The sequence below is a fragment of the Scardinius erythrophthalmus genome (genome assembly GCF_964197995.2).
Source record: "Scardinius erythrophthalmus genome assembly, chromosome: 10".
NCBI classification, from domain to species: Eukaryota; Metazoa; Chordata; class Actinopteri; order Cypriniformes; family Leuciscidae; genus Scardinius; species Scardinius erythrophthalmus.
The window spans coordinates 3,449,545-3,454,190 of NC_138230.1; positions in this window are offsets into that span (position 1 = coordinate 3,449,545).

Below are 4,646 nucleotides of genomic sequence, written 5' to 3' on the forward strand. Positions count from 1 at the left end.
CCCTGACACGCCACAGACCGCCTCGAGTGAGACCAGTGGTTCATCCAATGATACCACATCATTCAATGAGAGAGCCTCATCCAGTGTGAGCACCACAGAAGTACCTACAAGGGCCTCAACACCAACACCTTGCTCAAATCAACCGGACCGTAGTACACCAGGTAGGATTAATAGTCATTTGTAAAACTTTAATTTTAATTTTTGTTTGTTTTTTACAAATAGGTAATTTCATTCATTCACGGTGTAAAGTACAATTTTTTTTTTGTACAAAAATAAATATTACAGCAAGACATCTATAATGTTATTGGTCAACACTCATAGTGCAGTAATTGATAAAGTAGTCAACAAACAAATTGCTCACAATCTAAAAACATTTGTCTTTTTACAGGTGCACCTACCACACGTAGAAAGCGAAAAATAAGCTTGAATCCACAATGGATGTTTTTTCAAAGACCATTAAAGAAGCCCTGTCTCAGGCAGATGATACTGAGCTACAGCAGCCCAGCACGCCCACAAATTAAAGATGATGACACTGTTTACACAGTTTCTTGCAGGAAGACCATTGTACCAGCCACTACCTTACCCAGGCCATGTCACAGGGTCAAGCTATTACCCAGATCAGGTTCACCCACCTAAGTTTAGTCAAGATTTTTCCCACCCTGGTCCCTTGTCTCAGGATCACACATGCCCAAGTTTTCCCCAAAATGATGGCCACCCCTGTCCCCCCTTTTACCAGGATTATGTCTCTGCTGGTCCCTTTCACTATTCCCACCCTCCATTCTTTTCAGATAATTGTACACCCCTCCTACCTCCTGATACCAAAAACCTTCACCACCCTTCAACCTCCACCCTCTCAACAGGGCCGCATCTGCTCTAAGCCAGTCAGTTCCCCCAATCCAAATTCAAACATACCCGAGTTACAATTTTCATCACCCCTGCCTTCAGAGGATGACTAGTAATTTTCAAGTCATCTTGTAGTTTTTTTTCTAGTTTTTGACTAGTCAGGATGACATGTTTTCTAGTGTTGTCAGGCTTAGTATTAAAGGTCCCGTATTATGCCCCTTTTCACAAGATGTAAGATAAGTCTCTGATGTCCCCAGAGTGTGTATGTGAAGTTTCAGCTCAAAATACCCAACAGATAATTTTTTACAGCATGTTTAAATTGTCATTTTTTGGGGCTCAGAAAAACGCGCTGTTTTAGTGTGTGCCCTTTAAATGCAAATGAGCTGCTGCTGCACGACCCAGGGGGCGGAGCTTCACGAGCTCGCGCTCAGTCTGTCAGGACAATCTCATCTCACGGAATGATGATAATATCAGAAACTCTCAGTAACGTGTTCATTTCGAGTCGGACAATAATGCCTACAGAGTCAGAGTGCTGTATAGAGATGAAACAGGTATAGTTTAGTAGTTTAATTACGGTTATTATAACGTATTTGTCATCTGCTTGTATGTATCCATTATTTATTAATAGCCTAAGTCTGCTGTTTCAGACCAGGTCCGAATGATGATCAAACATATACTGATGAGTTTAATAAAGTTTATTGTACATCACACAAAAGATGAAGCGTCAGTTTTACTTCAGAAAATCACCGTAAGAGCGGAGTAAACACAGTAAGTTATAAGAAGTGCGCAAGTACATAAACGTATTTCGGTAGAGTTGAGGGACCATTTCTGTGGGCGGAGGTTAGTCAAGAAATGGTTCTAGTGACGTCATTAAAGGAAGTAGAGGGATGTAGTACAAACGAGCCGTTCGATGTAGGCGACTTCTGTTAAATAAAATATCTCACTTGGCATTGAACTTTGAGCTTTATAATTTTAGGCAAGGCAAGGCAAGTTTATTTATATAGCACATTTCATACACAATGGCAATTCAAAGTGCTTTACATAGAAGAAATTAAAATAATAAAAAGAAATAAGAATAATTAAAACAGTTAAGAAAAACAAAAAATAAAATACAGTACAGATAGTCGGACGAGCATTGATTTTAATTTTACAGATATTATTTATGCTCTAACAGCAACATTACACACTAACTAAAGTTTGAAACATGGGATCACGAAGAACGGGACCTTTAAGGAGAATTTCAAGTTCAGACTAAACTATAATTTTTTTTTTTTTTTTTTTTTTGGAAGAGCATTTTTTTTCTTATTGTAATGTGTATAAAATGTTTGATATATACACAGACTGGAAAATGTTAATTGTTTGAATAACAGTACAAATAAATACAAGTTCAGCTTCAGGAATGTTGTCTTATCTTTTATTACATTGGTTACATTTTTTTTTGAACAAAATATTGGGTCAGTGCCTCCATGATTCTTAGTGGCTGGATGTCTGCAATGCCCAACGGGTCAACAGCACCTGGTGGTACATCAGGAGGTCCAGCTGCACTAGGATCTTCACTGTAGGCCTCATTGTGTTTTTCACAGATGTTATGCAGAGTGCAGCATGTGGAGATAACTGTGGGGACCAGTGATATGTCCACATCTAGACGTTTTGACAGGCACCTCCACCGACCTTTTAATCTTCCGAACGCACACTCCACCATCATTCTAGCCCCGCTTAGTCTCTTGTTAAAATGACGCTGGTGTTCGGTCAGATTCCCAGTTTCCGGGTACCCCTTCATTAGCCAGGACCGAAGTGGGTAGGCTGGATCCCCCAACAGCATGATGGGCACTTGTGTGCCCTGGATCTCCTCAGTGGTCTTTGGTCATGAAAATAACAAATTACAACTCTTACTGAAGAGAAATACTGTGATAATGACATTACTATGCAAATCAAGGTAAATGTTTTAAGTTATATAATTGCACGTTAATATCATTGATCCATACTTCATGACAATAACTTTTAGCATGATTAATAAATATGTGAGTAGATAAAGCTGGAATAGTTCAGTATAGTTTATGTGCATACCTTTCTATACTATGTATGCTTTGCTTTGCTGAATTTGAGTTTACAAGAAAAAATAACTCACATTTGGAAAGAGGACTCTTTCTGCCTTCTCGTAGATAATAGAATTACGAAGAACCCTGGAGTCGTGAACAATTCCTGGCCATCCGATGTTGATGTTTGTGAAACTATTGGGGTGGAGGTATTAATTGTACATTAATAAAGAGAAAAACATGATATCTGAGTAAAGACAGTGACAGAAACAAATGAAAGACAACACTTAATAACACAATAACATGGGAAAAGGCATAGCAACAACCAGGGAGACAAATCAATATAAATGATGTATGTCCTTACCAGTATTTGTGGTCCACAACTGCTTGTAAGATCACAGAATGCCATCCCTTGCGATTAAAATAATCCGTATGGTTCTCAGGTGGAGCGATGACTGGGATATGACTCCCATCTATAGCCCCGGCACACTGAGGGAAACCCCAGCGATTTTTAAATCCTAGAAGTACGGTTTGGAGCTCCTCACCTTCTGGCAGCTTGATGTACTCGCGCATCATCTCATTTCACACGGCATGGCAAAACTCTCAGACTATTAGGCATACTGATGCGTCACTTATGCCAAACAGGTGTGCCAGTGTTCGATAACCAGCTCCTGTCGCGAGCCACCATAGTCCAACTCCAACGCGCTTCTGCACTGAGATTGCCTGGCGAAATGTTTTCTTACAATACACATAATACAAATATTATGTTTACGACTTTGGTAGGGAAATGCTAATATGTTAAGGACGAAACAATTACGATACTGGAATTAATCAAAGCTTATAACTGGTTATAAGTATTCCTGTATTTAGAAGTTTAAAGGTTTAATATGAAAATACTCACAGCATCAAACTCCACACACTTGTAGCCATGGACATGCTAGCTTGAACTCCCGTCGTGTCCACGTACCAATAACGGTTACGCTCATTAATATTAATTAGATAGTGTATGCACGCCTTAACATGCGATGGCGAAGGATTTATCATTTTTAAACAGCGCTGTCAGTGAGAGAATATGAAGATATTTCCAAAATATAAAAATTTTACTCAAAATGCCTTCAAAGAAGCTACCAACGATGAGCAAACAATGCCTATATATTACATGGCTTGCTTGAATTCTAATGTAGAATGCGGTGTGTTATTTCTTGATATCAGACGCTGCTAAGGATAACACACCGTTGCCATTATAAACAGAGCGTTGCTATGGACGCAGGATTCTAACCGTAGAGACGGAACGGACTATTTTCTTTAGCAGAAGCAATCAGGCTGATTCAAGACCCCTCCGCCTGATCAGCCTGTCAGGTAGAGGTCTGCATTCCCGCGGCTGTCCCGCGGGATCCGCGGGACCCGACCAGATATTTTGCGCCGCGGGATTACATTTCCGACTAAAAAAGGGTAGCGGTCGGTAACTCTGGTGTAATTTGAACGGGAGTGGTCGGTCATTCAATATCACGTTCCCGACGCCGACGTTCTTTCAGAACAGCATATCTTCGCTTTACCTAATCTTAATCTTATCGACCACCGGTATAGGCTACAGTAGAGCCCTGCACGGGCCAAAAACTCCAGCCCTAGCCCGGCCCTGGCCCGTGGTGTTCAAGCCCTGCCCGACAACGCCTGCAATTTTTTCAGCCCGAACCCGACCCGACCCGAGACCAACATCAATCACTTTTAAGCTCTCTCTGACGCGCGCGCTCTTTGACGCGCTCTCTC